A 25,368-nucleotide genomic window follows, 5' to 3' on the forward strand; every position below is an offset into this window, starting at 1 on the left:
TCTGCATTTCTATGTCATTGTATGCAGTTTCTGATAAGGTGTCTGGTCTAATCCAAAGTTCGGCAGTCATTACCTTTAGCAAGCCCACTTCCTCGCCATTCAAAATCATAACCAGCTGGAAAGAAATCGATGCTCTGAATGAACCTCAAAACTTCGATCAAACTGAACTTTCTGGTCAAAGCACCCACTAGACTTAATTGGAGAAGCATAATATGTCAGGCGAATAGCACAGCCCATTTTCCTGAGTCAAACTGAAGAGCCAATATTTATCTTTTGTTGCAGAGCAGTATGCAGGAGTTCTAAACAGAAATGAAGAAATCACAGAATAAAATTAAAAGATCAATGCCAATCGATTTTGGCATCCCCTACCTTCCTACAAATAAAATGCTTTAAAAATGAAGCAAAACGCCGTCTTCCCAATTTGATAAGCATTATTCCTTAAAACAAGGAGGGTCAGCTGGTGCCATAGACCAGATCCAGCCCTCAAGTCAATTTTATCCACTGATCCTGCTAAATTTAATTGAAATGTGCTAAGTTCGGCTCATATGTGACAGGGGAGAAAGGAATCTTACATATTTCTGTTTCTACCTCATCCATATTCTGCACAGAATATGTCACCAATTTGCTTCTGGGGGGATCTATCAAGGGAATGAATTTAATTTTCACCCACCCCCTGAAAAACCTCAAAACATCCCAATTCATGTACTGTGAAGTAGCAATAGGGAGAGAGCTTTGATTCAATTCACAATCAAAAGAGAATCTGCCTAATTCTCATTTTCTGAAACAATATGCAAACTGAGTCACATCCCTCCTTCAAAATTAGTATTTTTGCAATGCAGTTTTCCAGCAACATAATGCTTACAAAGGTGCATATAGTGGGGTAAAGTGTGCCCCTAAATGCATACATTGATGAAAATAACATATAAAATGCCCTAGGTTCAGGGGAAATATTTTGCATACAAAAATGTGTATATTAGGAGAAGTTCACCCTAAGATGCTGATGAATTTTCATGGGAACTTTTTTTTAAAAAGACCTAAAACTGATGGAGAAATATGAAGAACTGAAGACTCGGAAATGAGAAACAGAGAGAAAATGAAACTGACAGATTTGCCCATTCTTAGCGTAAAGCCCTTATTGTGGATAATTCCAGCTTCATTATGGAGCTTGACCATCTACAAAGATTTGATATTTACAGTCTATGGAGAAGAGAGAGTAGCTCCTAAAAATACAGAAGCTGTCTTTCTATGTTCTTCAGCTTACTGCGACAATTGTTGATTCTACTGACTCTCTCACACAAACACCAGTTCTAATTCCATTAGAAGGCAACCACCCTGTCAATCTGACAAAAGGAACCCACTTCGGCAAAGAGAGCTACATGGGACAAAGTGGTGAATCCATTTCTGCAGTGGAGATCCCACCACCCTTTAAAAAAACAAAACCCACCCAACTGAGTAATCTTTGTTTCCAGTTTCTAAATGATGTACTTTGTAAATGATACCTAGAAGCATCCATGTCTGCCATGGGAAACCTGCCTAAATCTCAAAAGAAAAGTTACTTAAACCTCTTCGCAAGCAATCCCCCACTTATGAGTTGCAGACACCCCTCCCAGTTTAACAATGGGTAAGAGGATTCACTGGAAAGCTCATGGGCTGGGAGGATTGCCTCCCCTGTGGTTTGCCCACATGCTCACTTACCCTTCACTGGTTTGGAGAATGCCTATCACAGCTTTCTCTCCTTGATCAATCAAAATTATGCATGAAAAGTAGACCAGGAAATGTCACCAATGTGTTTCGATCAACTGCCGTGTAGTCCGCCTCCTGGTTTGAGAACCAAGGGCCTATAATGGTGATGACAAGCGGTGTTTCGTTTTTGCTTATGCACTGGAAACGCCAGACTTTATGTATACATTTTAATTTGGATGATTGGCAAGGGCAATGGGAATCAAGGTTCTCTTGATACCTCTCTCTCTGATCTCCTATCTCCCCAATATCGTATTAGCCCCCACCTCCAAATACATATGACTTCTGTACTTTCCATTTGCACTATGAATTGATTTGCATGTAACACGATGCCACAATATGACATAATGTAAATGTATGAGTATGAGGATTCCCAGAGAAGAAATCATGGCTGCTGTGCTTCTCCCTGAGTCTGAGTCCTCCTGTGCTGATGTGAACGAAGCCATGGTTTCTCTTAGTGCATCGTCCTAACCCAAGCTCATGGTTTGTCTCCTATAGAGCTATAAATGCAAGGGCAAACCTTGGTCACAGAGTGAGACAAACTATGGCAATGTGTTCAGACACATTGGTTTAACTGACGGCAGCACAGCAGAAGTAAGACCAGAGGAGAAGCAAAGTGGCTGTGATCTCTCCAGGAACCCAAACACTCACGTTACCTGTGAACTAGTTCAATCTCTGCATAAAGGTAAAGGGTAAAGGGACCCCTGACCATTAGGTCCAGTTGTAGCCGAATCTGGGGTTGCGGCACTCATCTCGCTTTATTGGCCGAGGGAGCCAGCGCACAGCTTCCGGGTCATGCAGCCAGCATGACTAAGCTGCTTCTGGCAAACCAGAGCAGTGCACGGAAACGCCGTTTACCTTCCCACTGGAGTGGTACCTATTTATCTACTTGCCCTTTGATGTGCTTTCGAACTGCTAGGTTGGCAGGAGCAGGGTACCGAGCAACGGGAGCTCACCCCATCGTGGGGATTTGAACTGCCGACCTTCTGATTGGCAAGTCCTAGGCTCTGTGGTTTAACCCACAGCGCCACCCGCGTCCCAAATATCCACTGGTAATTTTAAGCATCGTAGGAATGAACAGTATATTGGAGGCGAGAGTTGGGCAAGGTTTTATATGTCAGTCAAACCACCCTTCCCCCATTTACTAACACATATTTAATTCTAATCTCCCCAAAAATGGTCCAGGAGAAAGATTTTAAACTCAGCTAAAGCCATAATGCAACTGTGAAGCGAGAAGAAAACCCTTTTACAAAATCCAGCATGCTTTTTAAGACAACAAAGGAAATTTAGTGCTTGGGTATTTTCTAAGGTTAAGAGCAAAGAGAATAAAATCCTTCTTAGCCTCACTGCGCATATCATAAGGAATCAATTGGCCAAAAGGATTTTTCCCCCTCCATAAATAACAAGAACAAAAGATAGAGAAGCGCTCCTCCAATCCCTTTGTGGGCTCTCATTGACTACTATTGCTGTGGACAAAACAGTGTGTAACAGCCAACACCTGAATAAAACAGCAGGTGCTAAACTGTATAATTTTAGATTTAAAGAAAGCTTGTTCCACATTGCAGCTAAGGACATCATACTGCTGCTACATGTGCTTAGTATAATTCTGTGATCATTCATTTTCCTTTAAAATATAATTAGGCTACATTACCATTTTAGATTCCAAAATATGATGCATTATTTGAAACACTGGCTAGTTACAGTGCGCTTATCTGCTGACATTCAACTTTTCTTTTTTCTTTTTTTAAGCCCTCTTCCTCTAATGTAATGTCAGTAATGCATTTTTGAAATACAGATTTTCCACCAAGGAACTATCTTGATAAAAAAAGGAAAGAGAAAGGAAGATGTGGTCCTTATAAAGACATTACTCTCTGTTAATGTAAAATGAGTCACTGAAATTCTACATTTTCTATGCAAACATTCATACATGATGCAATGCTGTGCTCTCCATCTGTGGATTTTATGGACAGACTGTCCATTTAAATTCCATTTGGCTCTATACATTATTGTATTTCCCACTAGAAAAGTCCATTTCCCTCGTCAAATGGCAATATAGATTTCCCCCCCCCTACTTCTATGGGCTTGATTTGGCCTCAACAGGGTGAACAAATTCTGTGAATATTATTTTTTAAATCTTGCTAAAAGGATGGCTAAATTTACCAAAGGAGATCATGAATCAGCATCTTTTCAATACTCAGAGGAAACACAGTTACAGGATTTCAACAGTTACGCCAGATCAACTCTTAACTAGTGTATGTTGCATTTTCTTTTTAGACAGAGAGAAATAAATTAATACAGAGTGGAGTGGCGGTGGGGAGGGTGGCAAATAAACATTTGCTGCCAATTAGTTTTGGAGCAGATACAGAAGATGGAAATGGTTTTGTACAGTCTGCCTGAGAGAGATTCACTGTGAAATAATTCTCTCCCCCTTTTTCAAAGCTCAATATGAACCTGGTTTCTCTCTCTCTAATGGCACAAAATATCAGAAATAGCCGAGTCATTTTGATCTCATGGAAAGATATTGTACCGGGGGGGGGGGTCTCCAAAATTAGATATCTCTCTTTTATAGGACTCTTGCTCTTTTCCTCCATGTTTCTTAGCTGATTGACTGTACTAATTTTTTTCCAAATAGTGTGTGTGTGTGTGTGTGTGTGTAATATACAGGTTTTCGTGGGGAGAAAATCTACCTACTAGATTGCGCTCACTTTTCAGCAGCCGGGAGCATTGTTCCCATTGGAAATCTGACTTCCCCACTTTAAAGCCATCCTACAGATCCTCCCACTCCAATACTCTCTAAGAATGAGCAAGCTGCAGTTAAACTAGCAGCAAAATTTATGATTAACTCATTGATGCATTTTATTTTATTTTATGCTCATTAGAACTTGGTGATATAGATGTAGCCTTATGGAGTTTCTTTAAACCACTATCTGCACCCCACCCTCGCTGCATTTATGGTTTTCTGTACCCACCCACAGTGTCTCCTTTAATTGGAGACTTTTAACAACTCAATTCCTGATCCTGGAAGCAAATTTCTTGCTTAGTTCTCAGCGACTATGAGCTTTCTCCCTTTTATTGGACTTCATATGCACAATCATATTAGGTCCCTATGACCTTAGCAGCAACTGTTAGGCACTCAAAAGTGTCCTGCTCTCTTAATTACCTTTCTCCCTTGCTGACATTTATGCCTGAAATCCTCCAAACACCAACATGGTGGGGCCTCCACTCTCTTTTCCTACAGACACTTCCCCAAAACTCTTCTCTTCAGAGAAGTCTTCAGTTTAAACCCTTAAACCCCACCTCCCAAGTGGAAGCAAACCTAGCAGCATTTGCACATCATCATGTGGACAGCATCATTATATAGTTTAAAACACTATGTGGCACTCGGCTTTGTTGTATCTTGGTGGAGTCCGGAGTTTTGTGTTGCTATTATGTCTAGCTGTCTGAGTGCCGTGCAGTTTCATGCTTTAAAGTTTTAAACCCACAGATTTTCAATGAAAGGAAGAAAATTGTAGAGTTCTCTGCCCTAGGAACCAACAGCTTTAATAATCCGACAGTGTCGCCTAAATCAAAAGCAAGATCTGGTTGCTTCCACTGAGCTTGAAAGCTTTACAAGGGGAAGGAATTGTGCCGGTACATTCATTCCTTTATGCCAGCCTTTCTCAACCTGTAGGTCCCCAGATGTTGTTGAACTACAACTCCCATCACCCCTAGCTAGCAAGGCCAGAGCTCAGGGATGATGGGAGTTGTAGTCCAACAACATCTGGGAACCCACAGGTTGAGAACCACTGCTTTATGCCATGGGGTAAGAAGCCAATGATGTTTATGAATTCTTAACCTTCGCTGAAGAGGTCCATACACACAATGGTGAGTATGGTCTGGCCAAGATGAATGCTCATCTGACCCCCAAAAGGAATGTGTTTTGAGATGTGTCCTACTTTAAGGTGACAGTCTTCTACTTGAAGGTCTGTTGGGAGGAGTCCTCTTTTCGGAAAGCTGTCTGATCCAAATCTAGTTTAAAGATAAAGAATCCTAAGAGGGGAGAGCAAGGGCCATTAAGGAGCCCCTCAACTGACAGTCCTTGGACATCATATATATATTATTAGCATATGCCAATTGTTAGGCAGATCTGTGTTCCCTCTTTTGATGGTGCATCTCCTCTCTTTCGGCAATACCTATGCAACCATCCTAACCAAAGAGCTTAGTAGGCAGGAGAAACTACTGAGTTGTTTGTTAGGGCTGTGCATGAATTATGAACAGGGTGAATTCTGTGAGCTGGCTGATGAAAAGAGATTTGTACTTGGAATTCTTCAGAGTCCTTTCTGAAAGAGTGGAAGCCCTTCACAAAGTCATAGAGAATAAGAGAAAGCAAGGCAGTCTGAGTTGATCAAAGCCCAGACCAGGGAACACAGAAAACTTGTGAGCGACTGGGAAGAGGTAACTAACCTCCGCTCCACAAAACACCAGAAACCATCATAGCAGCCATTTTGAAAAGGATAGTCCTGACAGAAGCCACAGAGAAGGAAGCCTTTAAAAAGAAGTCCATACATTTTTAAAGCATCCTGCAGCAAAAAGTCCTACCCTTTCAGACTGCATGCAGAAGATGTAGAAAGACTCATCGATTAGAAGGCTTTGTCTGGCTCAAGGAGCACACTGCAGTGCCGTAGTTCAGTGGTACAGCATCACTTTTGCAGCTAGAAGGTCTCAGGTTCAATCCTCAGCATCTCTAAGTAACATCTCTCTGTCTGAAACCATGAATCGCCACAGCCAATCACTGTAGGCAAAACTGTACTAGATGGACCATTGGTTTGAGCTGCTTTAAGGCAGCTTCCTAAGTTTCTTGCAGGTGATATTCAAAGCAGACATTTTGCTATCATGTGTCATATCCAGATTGCCCCAAAAGCAAAACAACAGAGGCAGACAACAATTTAGGCACCACATTTTATGAAGACATTGTCCCTCCTTAGAGAATAAAGTTAACTATTAATTTCAAAGTCGGCTCAGGAGCAGTTTTTGTTCACTGTATATGTGCTACAAGCTCCTAAGCTGGATAATAACATCAGTTATGGAGAAGTTCCAAGACTGAAGTTTGGAGAAGAAGTTTGGAGACAATGGTCTACTACAGTGGTTTTCAACCAGTGTGCCGTGACACCCTGGGGTGCCTTGAATGATGGTCAAGGGTGCTGTCGGCAACACTGGCCTCTGACCCTCTTTCCTTCCCTCCCTTCTCTGATGCCCTCTCAGGTCTCTGCTTCCCAAAGGCTTGAATGGCTGTTTGTTGCAGGTGAATGGTGCCTCTGGGGCTGGCCAGGGGGTGCTTCCCAGGCACTGCAAGGAGGCACCTCTTTTTGGGGTGGCAGTGGCTCAGAGACCAGGGGCAGCAGCAGTGGCTTTGCAGGGGACTCCCAAGAGAGGGGAGAGGAGAGGAGGCTGAGGGAACACTCCACAAGAGAGGGTGTTTGAAAAGGGGTGAGGGGCTGCCGGCTCTGCAGGTAAGGGGTGACATAACTGGGCTCCTTTGCCCTCCAGGAGTGCCGCAGAAAGAATGTAGTTGGTCAAGGGAGCCGTGGACCCAAAATGGTTGAAAACCTCTGGTCTACTAAGAGGTAATCCTGCAGAAAAGCAACCCACGGCATCCCCATTTCCTTATTCCATAAGGTGTGTGGAGGTGGGAAGGATGAACAAACATGACATCATTAAAGAAATTACCAACTTTACATCATTTACCAATGGTTCCAGACATCAAGAAATGAGGGGAATGTAAATCTGTGTAGATCTTTTAAAAAGTAATGAAGTTGTAGTGGGGGGGGGAGCACTTCCAACCGGTCTTTTCTCAAAAGTGGTAAGATTTTCCAAATCTTTTCCTTTGACAAACCAGAGTGCTAAATTGACTATGTTTATCACACCCTCTGGGAGACTTTGCTTTCAATGCCTGCCATTTGGAATCAAAAGTGCTTCAAGATTCTTTCAAAGGAAGATGACAGAACTCCTCAGAGACGTAAAAGGAGTCATTGTCTTCTTGACTGACATCTTAATTCATGGCACACCAGTGAGAAGCATGACAAAATGTTGACCATTGGCTTGAAAAGGATCCATGAATCTGGACTCAAGGTAAATGAGAAGCATGTTATTCATAAAGATGAAATAGAGTATTTAGAACACTTCCCATGCAGGATGGGACAAAAGCAAACCCAGAGAAGGGTTCATAGCAGACATCCTACCATAAAACCTCACAATTCAAGTAGATGCTTACAAGTTAGGTGAACGTGTGGTGCCCACCTCTTTATCAACATCTGAAAATAGGCTTAATCAGATACAAGTAGCCATTGATGTAGTTTCAGACCTTCAAGAAGTCTCACATGACATCAGATCAGGATAGGCTTCTCAGTGTTTCAGAGATTACTAGAAACTGTGCTGACTATGGACAACTGAGTGAACTGACAGGCCTAACAACAAAAAGGAACTGTATTGTTACACCATAAATTATCAGGAAAGAAATAACAGACCATCTAGGTCTAATCAAATGCTACAAGTAAGCCAAGTAGACAGTCTGGTGGTCTGGTGATAGAAATGACACAACAAGGAAAATCTTATCCTGTGAATACTGCAGAAGAATTAGGTCAGCACCATGGGAAGAACCATTATCACAATATCCTTATCCAATAGACTTTGGAAAAGGCTAGTGGCTGACCTGTATGGATTGAGAGATTGACACAATTGTCATGGACCACAGTTTTATATGTCCAGAGATGCTTCCTGTGCCTGATATTACCTGTCACAGCAATGTTGCACAACTGTTCACATGATGCATGTGACCAACACTGCAGTCCAGTCTGCCATACAGAATCCTAGTCGTTCCAGACATCTTACACCTTTAATCATATTACCACTATCCCCTGCTACTGTCAAGCAAATGGTGAGGCAGAGAGAACAGTACAGACTGCAAATCAAATCTCTAGACAATCACCCGTATATTGCAGTTTTAAGGTGCAGGTCAGCACCACTGGTGGCTACTGGATAAAACACAGAAGAATTGTCAATAAGGAGAAAAATCTGACCACCAATTTCAGCCACAGAGAAGGATCTGGGGACTGTCACAACTTCATTTTTCTAATTTAGGAGTGGTTATGAATGAGAACAACCACATTTAGAGTCAGGAGGAAGAGTCTTTGTCAAATCTGATGGCAAACTCCGGCTACTGTACATAGAACAAATGAAACACCCTGTTTCATGCGCCCACATGTGGAATGCTTAAAAGAGTCTGACATTTTCCTATTCCCGAAAAGGTGCAGTTGCCAAATGCCCAAGAAGTACCTGAAACCCCAAATTAATCTACTGAGATGCTGCCTGAGCCATCTTTTAGGACTAACAGCAGTGCTACTACTCAGATCATTGCTCAGTCCAGCCAAGATATTCAGAAACTTCCAGAATTTAGAGATGAGTGGCTGAATTACCAGATATTTCAGTGGTGCTGATTTATTGTATTGTTTATTTAAACAAGAGGTTGGGGAAGGTGGTGGATAGTGTCATTATACAGCTTAATCACTAGGTGGCTCTGGACTTAGATATAGTTGGGTGGAGTCAGGTGTTTCCTGTTACTTTTATGTTCTTGTTTAAGACAAACAGAAGTTCTTAACCAGCTTTCTGACTGGTGTTCTCCCTGAGCCTTCCAAGAACATTATCCTGAGCTATCCGTACTCTGTACTCTGTCTTGCAGGTCATCTGAGACAAGTATTTTTCATACGTTACTCTGTAAAGTGCAGTTTCCCATAATTTCTTCTACTGCAATAATATGGCTAGCTGATTTTGAACATGGGACAAACTCATAGTCATTTCACACATACCAAAGGAGCAAACTTGGGTTTGCTGGTGAGTACTGTATACATTTTTTGCGGGACGCGGGTGGCGCTGTGGGTAAAACCTCAGTGCCTAGAACTTGCCGATTGCATGGTTGGTGGTTCGAATCCCCGCAGCGGGGTGAGCTCCCGTCTTTCGGTCCCAGCTCCTGCCCACCTAGCAGTTCGAAAGCACCCTTAAGTGCAAGTAGATAAATAGGTACCGCTTTATAGCGGGAAGGTAAACAGCGTTTTCGTGTGCTGCGCTGGTGCTGGCTCACCAGAGCAGCTTCGTCACGCTGGCCACGTGACCCGGAAGTGTCTCCGGACAGTGCTGGCCCCCGGCCTCTTAAGTGAGATGGGCGTACAACCCTAGAGTCGGACACGACTGGCCCGTACGGGCAGGGGTACCTTTACCTTTACCTTTACTGTATACATTTAGCAAGGGAGATGTAGCCAATGTTGGCTCCCCACTGAACATACCTGTCTGATACACCCTTTTATTGAACTCAGGCTTAACATTTTAATCTTAAGTATACATCTAAAAATAAATTACCTGTGCAGAGACATTTCTTTGAAAAGCCTGGGAAGCATCACAACAACTAAAGGCTTACATATATGGAAAAGCTTTGCTGGGAACATATGGAATGCATGCTGAATTCAGAAATGCGTGGTGATCAAAATATAGCAGTCCTTCCATAATTGAGTTTCAAATATATCCTGGTAGTTAGCAACAGCTCTCAGTGTCTCTAATTCCAGGCTATTCTGAATATTGTGTTTACAATTCTAGTTCTCAAGGATTCTTTGAACAGTTCTTATCTGTATTCAAAGCTAGCAGTACTGAAGGATGGTTAAATAATGAAACAATTACTTCACAGACTTGCGGATACACGCATTCTTTGTACTAAGATTGATCTTGTTGGTACTTATGCATTTAAATATTTGAATTTGTTTTGGTGGACATACGAGGGTCAATATATAAATTAAAAGAGCACATTGGTGTCATTCTAATATTTCGCTTGGTTTTACAATGTAGAACCTAATCTTAGACATACTGACTCGGAAACAAGTCCCACTAAATTTAGTGGAGTTTACTCTCAAAAAAATGTGCACTGATTTGCAGGCACCATGTTATGATAAAGGACATGCATGCAGCCTTTAAAAATGCAAAGGTGCGGATTGATGTGTGCTCATTTAAAGTTTCTTTGCTATTTTTTTTCTTGCAGCACAGTAAACAATGCAAATGTGCAAGGAGTTGGTTTCTATTCCTTTTTTTCTAAATAAAAGCTTTGCCAGCATCAGGAACCTGAGAAGTTTATTACAGCAATGATTTTGATACAAAATCTGCACATGAACATTTGGTGCAAACTAAAATCCCTTTCGAAATCAATGGGAAGTGTTGTTGGATGTAGAAGGGAAGCTGGATTGGCCCCCAAGGAAAACACGGCTTCTGTGCCAAAGCTGTATTGCTAAGCTGCATATACAAGCTGTTGTTTATGACAAATCTGCACTCAACGTGTGTAGGCTATTGAATACCGATTATGGTCTGATCTTGCAGCCTTTGCTGAGGTCAGTGAGAACTGTGCCTAAATCAAGACCGCAAAAACAGAAGTTAAGTGTAAAGAGCCAGGACCAATATGTTCTTTAATATATTTCCTAAATATGGTTCTTTTTAAAAATTGTACTCCCATAGCTGTCCACCACTGATAAAGGTAAAGGGACCCCTGACCATTAGGTCCAGTCGTAACCCACTCTGGGGTTGCGGCGCTCATCTCGCTTTATTGGCCGAGGGAGCCGGCATACAGCTTCTGTGTCATGTGGCCAGCATGACTAAGCCACATCTGGCGAACCAGAGCAGCGCACGGAAACGCCATTTTACCTTCCCTCCAGAGCGGTACCTATTTATCTACTTGCACTTTGACATGTTTTCGAACTGCTAAGTTGGCAGGAGCAGGGACCGATCAACGGGAGCTCGCCCCGTCGCGGGGATTCAAACCGCTGACCTTCTGATCGGCAAGTCCTAGGCTCTGTGGTTTAACCCACAACACCACTCCACCACTGATAGAGGGTGGCTAAACCAACAAAATTTGACTTAAGATTGTTTTATCCCGTTGACACTAGTGGGGCTAGCACACCTTAAAGGCAAGTACTTTAGGTTTCATTTTGAACTGCCAATCATACTGAAGAGTAGAGGAAAAACTTTAAGGCCAGAACACGTAGGTGGAGCCCAGGTATGTGTCCCTCCAGATGTTGATGAACTTCAACTCCCATCAGCCCCATCAAGAATGTCCTGTGGCTAGGGATGATGGGATTTGCAGTTCAGCAACATCTGTAAGGCCAAGCATCCCTCCCACATAATGTGGCCTGTCCTGTTATGAGAAGACCTAGCCGGAACATTTTCTTTTCTTGGATTATACAGAGACCAATTTATCCCTGGAAATTCTTCCTGCACAATGGCTTCCTTTATGGCCATGCAGTTTAAACAGGATTGCCAAGACTTAAACACCTGAAACTTTAGAGAAAGAGTAATGTGAAGCCTTCTTGAGGGGAGAATCATATATTGTGTGTATGTGAGGTCAGGGCACACACAATGTTTAGACAGAACTGCTTAGCGCTGGCAGGAACTAAGGCTTCAGCAATGAGTAGCATATGTACTTAGCGGATATTAGATAAGGAAGGCCATAATTCTATGTAAGCATTTTCTGCAATCGTGCAAATGTGCATCATTAGAGTGAAGTGACTATAACCACACTGGTGTTTAAAGCTATTCATGTATGTAGGTTGTGTCTATGTGATACGCATACACACATATTTGGGGAGGGGGTGAAATTCCATGCAACTAATTAAACACGTTGTACTTTTCCGTCAACCATTGATTTACACCATATTTTTTATTGACCCATAAATATATATTTGATAGTACTTATTTAAAGTGCAATGTGATGCTATGCATGCTTACTCAAAAGTAAACCCATTGTGTTCAATTGGGCTTACGCCCAAGACAGTAAACATAAGATTTCAGTTTAAGGTTGCCATTCTACACTCACTTACCTGGGAGTAAGCCCCACTGAACTCACTGGATCTAAGCAGGCAAGTATAGGGTCGCATGGCTAGAGATATGCTTATCAAAGCATCAAAAAATGCATGTGGTAACAAAAGAGGACACATAAATCAGTGGAATGATTTTTTAAAACTGTTCAGTTTTAGTTAAATGCCCAGACTTGTGTGAAATCTTGGCTTTTGATTTTATTTTTTAAAAAATGAGTAGTTATAACGAAAATTTCAGGCATAAGAGTAATTATGATGATGTAATACTTTGCCATGTTTAAATATAGCAACCAAAACTATAGATTGCTTAAAAGGAAAGGTGTATTCTTCTGGCTATATAGTCAATTTTATTTTTCTGTGAAACAAATATATATACATTAGGGTTTTTATAGGGAAATGCTGTACTGGGAAGAAACAATCCTTTATTTTATCACTATCTTAAACAAGTTGCAAAATTGGGGCCTCATTCACTAATCATGACGTCTTTCAATTCATTTTACTCTAAACCCCTTGATTTCTATGGGACCATTCCTGCTAAAATGATCTAAGAATGCTTCCACTGTATCTGACCATTCTGAATTACAGTGGTACCTAGGGTTACATACACTTCAGGTTACATATGCTTCAGGTTACATATGCTTCAGGTTACAGACTCCGCTAACCCAGAAATCGTGCTTCAGGTTAAGAACTTTGCTTCAGGATGAGAACAGAAATCGTGCGGCGGTGGCACAGCAGCAGTGGGAGGCCCCATTAGCTAAATTGGTGCTTCAGGTTAAGAACAGTTTCAGGTTAAGAACGGACCTCCAGGACAAATTAAGTACGTAACCAGAGGTACCACTGTATTTTCTGTTGGAGAAGCCCACGAACCAATGGGCAAGATTCACTGAGTAGACCTGGAACTCAGCTATGAACCAATCGTCCATACCTTACTTTACAGGTTTGTTTCAGTAGAATAAGTACTCCATCTAGCATCCTAAGCTGTTTGATAGACAGAGGTGTACTTAGGGTCCCTTGTGCCCTTGGCAAGGAGATGTATCGGTGCCCCACAGCCCCTTGCAGGGGGGAAAAATCACTTTTCTGCAATAACCACATTAGAAATTACTACATTTTACTTGACCCAAGTAATCAAATTGTCCCCAGTGCGAACGAGGTGAGGAGGAAGAACGCATTTGCACAGATTTGTGCTGCAATGTGAAAAGGACGGGAAGCTTCTCCTGTGTTTGATATTGCCGCAACAACAGTGGTGTGTTGCGACACAAATATATGTCACACACTCCTTAGTCTGATAGGTGATTTTTTTGTATGTGTGCCCTACCCCAGAGCCTGAACCCATTGGAGGGGGGGGTTTCGAACACCTAGGCACGCGTCTGAAGAGAAAATATTGATCAAGCTTACGGAATATTTGTTCCTTCAAATGTTGTAGGACTTAAGACTCTCATCATCGGCCATGCTGGGAGGGGATAATGGGAGTTGGAGAACCAGCAACATATGGAGGTTCATTACCCTTGACATAAATGGAAGACATGGTGGTGGTGATGGAGAGATGCATACTGAGCTTTCAGGCTCAGGACAACTAAATGCTATTATTATTATTATTATTATTATTATTATTATTATTATTATTATTCTGCCCATCTGACTGGGTTGCCGCAGCCACACAGGGCAGCTCCCAACAGAATATTAAAAACACAATAAAACATCAAACATTAAAAACTTTCCTACACAGGGCTGCCTTCAGATGTCTTCTAAAGGTTGTATAGTTACTGCTGCTGCTACTACTAATACTAACAACAACAACAACAACAACAACAACAATTTTATTATTTATATCCTGCCCATCTGGCTGGGTTTCTCCAGCCACTCTGGGCAGCTTACAGCATATCTAAAAACATAGTAAAAACATCAAGCATTAAAAACCTCCCGATACAGGGCTGCCTTCAGATGTCTTCTAAAAGATGTGCAATTCTTTATCTCCTTGACATCTGAAGGGAGGGTGTTGTGCAGGGAAGGCACCACTACCAAGAAGGCCCTCTGCCTAGTTTCCTGTAACCTCACTTCTCGCAGTGAGGCCCTCGTAGCTGGATCTCAGTGTCTAGGCTGAACGATGGGGGTGCAGACGCCCCTTCAGGTATACCGGGCCGAGGCCATTTAGGGTTCTCAAGGTTAGCACCAACACTTGTTGAACACTTTCAACATGATAAATTGGGGAAGCAATTTGTGCCCAGCTCAGAGTACGTGGCATCCTCAGTAGGACAGGATTTTTCACTTTGCAGTGTGTGGAGCTTGCTGCTCTTGCAGGTTTTATTAAATGTCTGTTTGCTTGATAGAGTGCTCTGGCATGGGACTCCCTGGCTTCCCTTGTTCTCCAATATTATTACTTGGTTGATAACAGGCTGCTCTCTAGAGGTGGGTAGGTACAGGCAAGTAGATTTCCACACAAATGTGTGTGTTTGTTTCTATTTAGCCACAGAAGCTCCAGCCTCGATTCGGGGAGGTAGAGAAGTTTGCCTGCAGCCTTGTGGAAGATGCTGGGACACAGCTTCCTATGGGATATACCAGCCCCTTCTTTGAACGCTTAAAGGTAAAGGGACCCCTGACCATTAGGTCCAGTCGTGACCAACTCTGGAGTTGCGGCGCTCATCTCGCTTTATTGGCCGAGGGAGCCAGTGTACAGCTTCTGGGTCATGTGGCCAGCATGACTAAGCCGCTTCTGGCGAACCAGAGCAGCACATGGAAACGCCGTTTACCTTCCTGCCCGAGTGGTAACTATTTATCTACTTGCACTTTGACATGCTTTCAAACTGCTAGGTTGGCAGGAGCTGGGACCAAACAACGGGAGCTCACCCCGTTGCGGGAATTCAAACCACCGACCTTCTGTGGTCCTAGGCTCTGTGGTTTAACCCACAGCGCCCCCCGCGTCCCTCTTTGAACGCTTAGTTTCCATTAATCATAGGAGTGAAGTAAATATCTCCCCAATGCAGATCATAGGGTACACATGCCCTTACTAATCCCTGCTTCCAATGTTCTGGCCCATACAAATATTCGCTTAAATGTCTGCCCTGCATCTAACATTTATTTTTATTTTTTAAGAATTAGAGTTACATAATTAACTTTTAGTGCAACCCATTAGACTACTTGTGTTTCGGTTTTTGCTGTTTCACAGTGTGGTGTCCCTCCTCTAGGCTCTTAACTCCCACCTCATTAAACACACACACACCATGCTGGGCTCTGGGCATGAGCAAATGCAATACTGACCTTTAAAGCCCTAAACAGCCTCAGCCCTATATACCTGAATGAGCATCTCCACCGCCATCGTTCAGCCCACACACTGAGGTCCAGCTCCGAGGGCCTTCTAGTGGTTCCCTCACTGGGAGATGTGAAGCTACAGGGAACCAGACACAGAACCTTCTCGGTAGTGGCGCCCGCCCTGTGGAACACCCTCCCATCAGATGTCAAGGAAATAAACAACTATCTGATTTTTAGAAGACATCTGAAGGCAGCTCTGTATAGGGAAGTTTTTAATGTATGATGTTTTGTTGTGTTTTTAATATTCTGTTGGGAGCTGCTGAGAGTGGCTGAGGCAACCCAGTCAGATGGACAGCATATAAATAATAAATAATAAATTATTATTATTACTACTACTACTACTAGACAAGGGCACTGAGGGGAGTCAGTTCCTCACTCACCTATCAGCAGCTGACTTACGCCTCTTTCTAACCTGCCTTACAGGGTTGTTGTGAGGAACAATGAGATATTATAAATCAGAAATGCCTTTCATACCCTTGCAGGGGGTGGGGGTGGAAATGATTACAAAGGCTTTTCAGGCTCCTTGTATTTCTAGGATTCTAGGAACTTTGCTGTTTCCTTAAAATTGTATCTGGATGCCAGATCCCAGAAGCAGCTAGGCCATTTGCTAAGGGTATATATTATACAAGGCCACTGGGAATGTAATTCTAGCTGCTTTTGCACCATCTAGCATTTGTCAACATTATATATTTCTGAAGAAGGCCATATACATCGGCTATTATTAGCCCCACAATGCAGCAATCTCTAAAATGCTAGATGAAGGGAGAAAGAAACCCATGGTCATCAAAATGTTAATTTAGACGACAACAAAAGAGCACAAAGAGTACAGGCATTAAAAATGCATCAGCCCCTATCATTAAGACTATATATATATATATATATATATATATATATATATATATATATTCACTCCACCAGCTAATCATATTAAACAAGGAAACCATAGAAATACAAGTTTAAATAGATGTTTACCTAACTTATATACTAATGGCTGAAACACTTCAACCCCACAAGATACACAGCGACACCATAAAGCAAATAATTATTGTATATTCCGTCTCATTTTTGTGTTGAACTTGATACCCAGGTAGTGTTTTTGACACCAGAAAGAGGATGTGTACAGAGGCTTGTAATACAAATAAGAATCTTTCAGATCCTGACTCATTTTCTCTTCAGCCTCCCATTTGCTATGTTGTTCTCCTACTGACTGAGGATTTTAGGCTGCTACCTGTACTTAGCTAACAGGCAGTGCCATGGAACTTAAAGCCTGCAAACCTAACCCCATTTACCAGGGGGCAAACTACACTGAATTCCGCAGGATTTACTTCTGAGTAAACATACATAGGATTGCACTATAGGACACTGATCTGGGTTAACATTGCCAACGAGCTTCTTAAACCGTAAAAGAAAGCTTTGATTTTTTAAATATATATCTTAGAGTTTTAAATGATTCTGACAAGAATAACATTAAAATGAATAAGAGTTAAATGCAAAAAGGCTGACACAATCATAATAGGATTCATAAAGGAAAGATAAATTTATCTTCAAAAATATACAAGCAATGTTTCCTTTTCTATCACATTATTTCTGATGGGGGAGAAGAGGGAAGAGGAAAAATCATGTTCAGGAACATCGTTAGGTTGTTAAAAATGTATTTTAGGGAAGAAGACAGATCTGGCTACAGAAACCTGGGGAGAAATGAAATTCTTCGGGTAAAGAATCTCTTTGAAATGATGATGGAAGAGGCTAACGTGGCTACTACTGGGTCCCCCTCTCCAAAAAATGAAATGCAATTTGGCCCACCCTTCATTAGGTATGCATTGAGTGTAGCGAAAGCTTGCACCCTATTTTATGAAATTTTGGTTGTTCTACTAAAGGTTTTGTCCTAACCTAATTTGGACTGGAATTATTTCATGTCGTTTATGTGAGCTATAACTGCAGCCACAAGAAGCCACTGCTGGGCTCTCTTATGCCAGCACTGACCTTTCTCTCCTTGGGTGCACTTGAAAAATACCCTTTACTCTGCCCTTTAGTTTATTTCTATTTGCCTCGAATATTGCTCTGTATTCTTATGCATGCTCGTTGGTTTCAATATTGCATTGTTTATGTTGTCCGAATCATTCCAACCACGCCTTTGTAAACTGCCTTGGAATCGCTTGGTGAAGCACGTTTAAGAGACATTTAAATCAAACGAATAACCAGCTCCCTTTAGTAGTATAAAAGTGCGCCGCTGACATACATGTGGAACAAAAGTCCAAAAGAGATGCTCCGCTTTCATGCTAGAATGAGGGACGTCTCTTGCAGAGCTTAAGGGGAGAGGTGGGTACTGTGTCCCAATACGAGGCCCTGCCAACAGGGCTACAAATTCTCCATCTCAGCATCCACCATTGCCTGGCTACTGGGCTGTTCAGGGTGTGGTCTACATTCCCTCTTCCCACATAATATATGTGCTAATCCTTCCTGCTCAAAGAACTCCAGCTGGAGAAAGTGAATTAAACGGAACACGAAAATTTGATTTGGAGAATAAGCACATCTGGCTTTCAGACTGAGATAACTAAGTGCTTACGGCAACAGTCTAACAAAGCAGAATCTCCGACTGTATTTTATATACATTACTTTGTATGTCGGTTTATCACAACGCTGAATGAGTTCAGTGCTTTCCAGCTGTAGCCAAGCCTAAGTGCAGGTCTAAGTGCATCTGCTCAGATTTCTCCCTTGCTCGTGTTTTGCTTGTTTTTTTGTCTCTGCCTCTCTTCTCCTTCCTTTCTCATTAATGTCTCCACCACTGTCAGGATTTAGATTGGAAACATCTTGAGCGCAGGGACCTTGATATAACAGTTGTAATATATAAATAATGCCACCGGCAGTAGTAACAACAGCAGCAGCAATAATAATAATAATCTTATTTGTTGGTGTTCTTTTGTTTGTTTGTCTGTCTGTCTGTTAGTCACCTCATGATTCTCTGCAACTGAAGTGAGGTATATATATTTTAAATCAACAATTCCTAAATAAACTACCAAAGGCCCATCTAGTCCAGCATTCTGTCTTTGACAGCAGCAAGCCGCTGGAAGGCTCACAAACTGGTTATGATGGCAATAGCGTTCGCCTCTTGTTTGCTCCACTGTGCCCCATCAGTTAGCCAGAGGTAGACTGCTTTTGGCTCTGGAGGTTCCATTCTCAGTGGGACTTTACACACATCTTCCCCGAGATATCCCTCCATAATCTGCTCTTATGCTAAAATGAACTCTTATGATAAACATTGGCTCTGCACTTTGCAAACATGATCTTGTTTCTCTGCCCACTTTCCTCTGCACAATTATCTCCATGCAGGAATAACATCATTGTGAAGTGGCCCTTAGCTATGATGACTAACAGTCATATCCATGAATTTGTCTAATCCTCTTAAGAAGCCATCTATACTAATGGCCATGACTTAATTATGACCGGAAATCTTTGGGGATAGGAAAAAATAGGAGAAAGACACACCCAACACCTTCTTTTTCCAGAGTCACTACATTGCTTTTTAAGTATGTACCCTACATAGCTGCCCAGCGTGAACAGTTGAAAGCTTTCCCCCATCTGAATTTGGAAACTCTAACATCCTTCCTCGCTCCTCACCTGCCACCCTAATAAAGGATAACTCTGGGCTTCTGGACTGACAAATGGAAAATAACGAATTGTTGCTCCAAGGCTGCCTAATTTACTGTGTTCCACAAGGCGACCATGCCTTCTTTTTAAAAAAATAAAAATCTCTCTGTGTGTGTTTTTGTGCAGGCTTTTGAATTGTAAGCCACCAAAACGCAATCGTCAGGTTTTTTCGGTGTGACACTCAAGTTTGTTGCTGCTGCTTTTACGCCCATTGCTTGGTGTGAATCGCCTAGCAGACATTTCAATTGCGCTTTTTGAATACGTTGCCACTGCGTGGACCTGGGGGTTAATAAGCAGGATGTCGTTCAATCAATCAAGATGTAAGATCAATATAGGGGAGAAGAGGAAAGGGGAACACACGAGCGCACACACACGATTTGGGAAGAGCCGCCCTATCGAGGAAGGCGTCTCTAAGCAATAGGAGGGACTCTCGCCAAATGGGGCACCACTGGAAAGAGAAAGGCACTGGAGGCCTTGCCCCGCCCACGCTCCCCTCTCCAACTCCACCCTTGTTGCTGGAATGTTCGGCAGCTCCAACATTCGGCAGGGAAATTGGAAATTTCGAGTACTCTCACTTTTCTGATTCTTGTACGCGCTTTGAATTTCACCTAACCATTTCTTGGATTAACTCCGTTACGCCTTTGACCCCTTTCGTCATGTGGGCAGGATTTTTAAAGGGCTTTTGTGAATTATTATTATTTTTAATTAGAGAAGAACAAAGATCTCCTAAATCCTACCAACCTCTTTAATTTCGCCCCCGCACTGTAAAAAACAAATCATGCTGTTGAAAGCAATGCTGGTGCTTTTTTCTTTTGCGCACCCCATCCAGAAATTTCCTTCTCCTTTTCCTGTTCTAATGCGGCACAGCCGAATGGAAACTTGGGTGTGGCCAGGAATGGGGAAGAAGAATGCTGTTAAGATGGAAGCAATTCTTCCCCATCACTCACGATTTCAAAACCCGGGTGTTTCCTCCCTGACTCCTGACAAAAGGAATGTGTATTCTTCGGGGCAGGGATTTGTTTTGCTTTGCTAATATTGACCCTTAAGGGGCCGTCTACACACTCATGGAACCATCACTATCTCCCAACAACCCACTCATATGGACCACTGACCAGAGGAATCGACGACTTAGGAGAAGGGCCTTGGCTTAGCCTCCGCCACACACAGATCAGCGAGTTCAAAAACCCACCAATCATTTCTCCAAGCGGAGGGGGTGCCAACAATAAACAGCGGCTGCCCTCCCATGCCCCCACAAGGATCAGGTGGGCAAATAAAGAAGAGAGGAGTGAATTAAGCAATTATACAACAGATTTTTAAAAAAGTGCAGAAGGAATCCTAGCAGCTTTCGCTGCAAGAAACGATGAGAAAGGAGGCCCATACTAGCAGTAGTAACTAAAACGTTTGGACAGAGACATCCTTTTGTGAAGTTTATCCTGGTCGTTTCTCACTGATCGACCTTTTAGCCCATCCCCGTCCTCTCTCTTTGCTCACACACAAACACACATCTAAGGCACCACGTATCTAACGACGGGCCACCATCAACGTCCCGGGCTGTAATCCTAAAACCACGGCTACTCAAAGTCCTGTTTAATTCAGTGGGGTTTACTCCCTGGCAAACCGGGTTAGGATTGCAGCCGAATGAGTGCTCAGGATGCTCTCAGACTCTGGTGTATTTGGGCTGCAAAAGCCAAACCCGGCTAGGCTAGTCTTCTAGAATGGGGTCAGTCGTCCGTTGAATCCCAAGGGTCAGAGGAGGAGGAGGAGGGGCGTTCTTGCTGTCGCCTGGTTTTATTACATATCCCCCTCCCCCACCACCAATGGGGTTTGCTTTGGACAAGGCAGCCTTCGGGCAGTAGTAACAACTGACTGCGAAAGAAGGGCAATTTACCCAGGCGGTAGAGAGAGACGGGCTACTTGGAACCGGGGAGGAAAGGAAGAGCGCAGCAAGAGCTCTAGTGTGGCTCGGAAAGAACTTAGACGAAGAGTCCCTTCGACAGCGTTGCTCTACTCCACTTGGTTGTCCCACAATGAGAGGACAACCAGCAAATTATGGATCGGATGTGGGAAGCAAGCAAGGGACAGGATTGAACCCAGAGGTGAATGTGCCACTTAAGCCTCTCCACACTGGCACAACCACCATACTACGTAGTATGTTTTCTATTGCCAGACCACGAGTTAAATTTAATAGCTGCTGGGGCGAAGAATTGCGGACAAAGGGATCTGGAACAAATAAACAACCCCCACTTTCTCAACCACACCAGGGCATATTCCTATTGCTCTGGACTAATTACTCCCTCTCCCAAATTGGACTCCCCCGAATTATTTATGGGGGAATCGTCATCCCCACAAGATAAGTTACGTCAAAAGAGAGGGAGACCAAACGGACATCACTAGGGACTGGATTGTATTTTGACCATAGAACTGAAAGGAGAGCAGGCACTCTTTCTTCAAGTCTGTATCTCTGTCTGGTTAGATAATCACGTTCCTCTCCCGCGTAATAAGAGAAGCGAGTCCAGAGCTGTGATTTAAAATGGTAGTCGCTAGTGGAGGGTGGGTGGGTGGTAAAATGCTAACTCAGGGTGTGGTAGCTCGTCCCAGACTCTGCTTCCTTTTTTTCCTGCAGGAAAGCGATGGACCCAGATCCTCCTCTTTTACAATAGGGGAGGCCACATGCCCTACTTTGGGAAAATTTCTCTCTACTGCCTCGGCCTTGGGTGCAAAGTAATAATAATAATTGTAATTATTATATAGAGAGAGATATACACCCCGCCTTAGGCCTGCGGGAAGCGGCTCCCTATTGCATCAGTCGGGCACTCATTAGGGTCACCGCAACCTTCCTACAGAACCACGGCGTGGGAAGTCCAAAAGAATCTCTGCCCCGGCCTGTCTACACAGAGGCACTGCGGGAGGACTTCTCGATCAAAATGCCGCAATGTTGCGCACCCTACTATCCTAAATAAACTGAAACTCCGGATTGTGCGCGCGTGAAGTGTATAAAAATGACACTATATATATAATTGCTATTGTGGAAAGCTTGGGTCTTCTTCATCCCTGTTCCGTGGAGCTGACCAAGGTAGCTAGTAGCAAGGATTGAAGCAACTCTCTAAGGCTGCAGTTTTATACACATACAGAACTCAGTGAGATACGCAATCGGATCCTATGCCGGTTTTAAAGGGCTCTTTCGAGTCTAGGATCTCGGCCAGACTTCCAAGAAAACAGTTCAAAGATCGAGCTGTAATCCCATGCATTAGGATCGCTAGAGACTAAGGCTGTCCCTCTGTGCACAGTTGGCTGCCAGTTGGCCTGCTGAATAAGGTCGGATTTGCTTCTCAGTAAACACGCGTTAAAGCCAATGGGGTTGACATCCGAGTCAACGTGTTTAGGACCGCATCGCAAGAGACAAGAGAGAAGGAACGGGTGACACTCCTACCCCACCTCCCTGGAGCGAGAAACCAAGCGTCCAGGGCTAAACCGAATTAAACCTGTCGCTACTCCCTCAGGTTTTGTTTTGTTCCCACCGAGCACGCAGCCCTTGTCCAAAAACGCAATAGAACCGGGCCAGGCAAAAGCGGGAAGCAAAGCTGGATACCAATGTACAAATTGTATTTGAACACCCAATCCGCTAGTCCTCCTTGAGATTTACTCCCAACTCCACCTTTGGGCAAACACACAAAGCCACTTCTTTCCATCCTGACAAACCACCGCCGCCATAACCCCAACCTCACCACCCCTTCCTTGCATCCATACGTGCCCCGGCTCCACCCTCCCAATGGCTTAAGGCGGATCAGAATCCCCACTTGCGCGTCTGGCACCCGGGCGGACCAATTCCACTCCGGTTGGGAGTGGATCAGAAGTAACAAAGTGGGGGAGTCAATAATCCGCATTAAGCAAGAGGACGTCCGGAGCCCGAGCGCAGACTCCAGGACTCCACAGACGCCCCCCTCCCTCCCTGCCTCCCATCTCCGCAGTATCCGAGTGGGAAGCTGCAGTGAGGCAACCCCGCCCCGGTTGAAGGGGTGGAGAGGTCTGGTGCAGCCGGAGATTGCGAGGTAAGAGAAAAGGGAAGTACGAGAGCAAAATGAAATAATGATTATTATTTAAATATATATGTTTAAAAAATGATGCGCTACCTTGGCAACTAGAGCCGTTTAAGGAGCCAACCGGGGTGGGTGGTCGCTGCCCACCCGCCTGCCGCGAGTACTCTCCTCGACTACGCGTATTCTTAAGCAATAACAACGTAATCCGTATTATCCACCCAAGAATACCCGTCACCGAAGAGAGTCAGAAAGCCGGTGGTGGTGCTGGCGCCGGTGGTGGAGGAGGCGAAGAGGAGGCTGGAACTGCACGCACCGCGACAATAAATCCACAACTGTACGTCCGGTGGCCCAGAGGAACGGGAGGAGGAGCAGGAGGAGAATCCAAGAGAGAGTCGCCCAGCGAGCGATGATCCCAAATCCACGCAGGGCTGCTGGACTCCGGGGCCCTGGCAAGGCAAAGGAGAAGAGGCAGCCATGAAGGACTGGAGCGAGGGCAACTCCCGAGAGCAATTGGCAGCAGGGCAGATGCCCAGGTCCAAAGGCGCAGGCAGGCAGGCGAGGGCCACAGGCACACACACACACACGCATGCACCTCGTAAGCATGCGGCCACTTCAAGACACGAGCCTTGCCACGCCATGTTCAGATGCGTGGCCCCTCGGAGGAGGCAGCCCTATTCCCACGCGACGCGTGGACGGGGCTGATCCGGGTCCCTCTGGGCGCTGCACAGCCCCCGTCCACGAATGCCCCAGACGTGCTTGGATACCCCGTCAGCAAACATAAATAACCGAGCTGACAATCCAGCCTGCTTGCGTGTCACACAACACACACACACATGTTCATATCAAACCCCACAGACCGTCTATCCGCATAAAAGACGTAGGCGCGCGTTACAGACGCATCAGCTGCATGCAAAGACTGTGCACCCAGGAAGCCGGCCGCATGCACCTCTCCAAAGCACCGTTATACGCATTCACCGCTCCGTCTATCCATCCATCCATCCATCCCTGCATGCATTCATTGCTCCGTCCGCCCAGCGTTACCTGGCCAGCTTCCAGCTTCTTCTTCTGGGCTTGTCTGCCATCCTTTCCCCTCTCTCGAGTTCTCCCTGGGGTTGCGCTGAACGGCTCTTCATGGCAGCCGATGCGATTTCTGGAGAAGAGACGCACAGTTAAGCACACAAGTCTTACCGAGCTGTTTGCTTAGACTAGCAAGGTGAGAAAGAGCGCATGGGTGGAAATCTGATCAAGAAAACCGCGCACGCCCGGGAGAATTTCAGCGAGGCGCTTGGAGAGGTCCCGGCTCGCGGGGGAAAATAAACAAAAAACATACTCTCTCCGCCGTTGCCAGCTGCTAGAAGGCGCCCCCGGAGCTGTCAGAGAGAAGCAAGTGCCTCTCCGCTCCAGGCCTCTCGCATGCTGTATAACCTAAGGCTAAAAGTCCCTTCCGAGCGCAGTAATATAAGATAAAATAGAAACCATCCGTTTTCCTTCCCCGCGTGCCCCTAAAGAGCTGGGTCTCAGTGGCGAGGGCTTGACGTTTTCTTAAAGCAGCGTTTTTGAGATCGCCTGATAAACGCGTGATAGCACATCCTAGGGATACTCTCTACGCCTTACGGTCTGGCCAGCATGTCTCCAAAGTGAAAGCGCTTAACCGAGTTCCCCTGTCTCTCCCCTTCTCACTCCGTCCCTATGTACATTTGTACGGATCCATTCACATTTCTTTTTTACAAAAAAAAGTTTTCTCATCCTGCAATGCT

General features: G+C 44.1%; 1 long non-coding RNA gene across 1 annotated transcript in view; it reads right to left on the reverse strand.

The window, feature by feature from the left end:
* Positions 1-23,917, reverse strand: part of LOC128415476 (uncharacterized) — a 77,763-nt gene extending 53,846 nt beyond the window's left edge. Inside the window, exon 1 of the long non-coding RNA XR_008330976.1 lies at positions 23,705-23,917. This is a non-coding gene — a long non-coding RNA (uncharacterized LOC128415476). The remainder of the gene's footprint in view (positions 1-23,704) is intronic.
* Positions 23,918-25,368: the final 1,451 nt, after the last annotated feature.

Source organism: Podarcis raffonei, chromosome 6, assembly GCF_027172205.1.
Source record: "Podarcis raffonei isolate rPodRaf1 chromosome 6, rPodRaf1.pri, whole genome shotgun sequence".
NCBI lineage: Eukaryota > Metazoa > Chordata > Lepidosauria > Squamata > Lacertidae > Podarcis > Podarcis raffonei.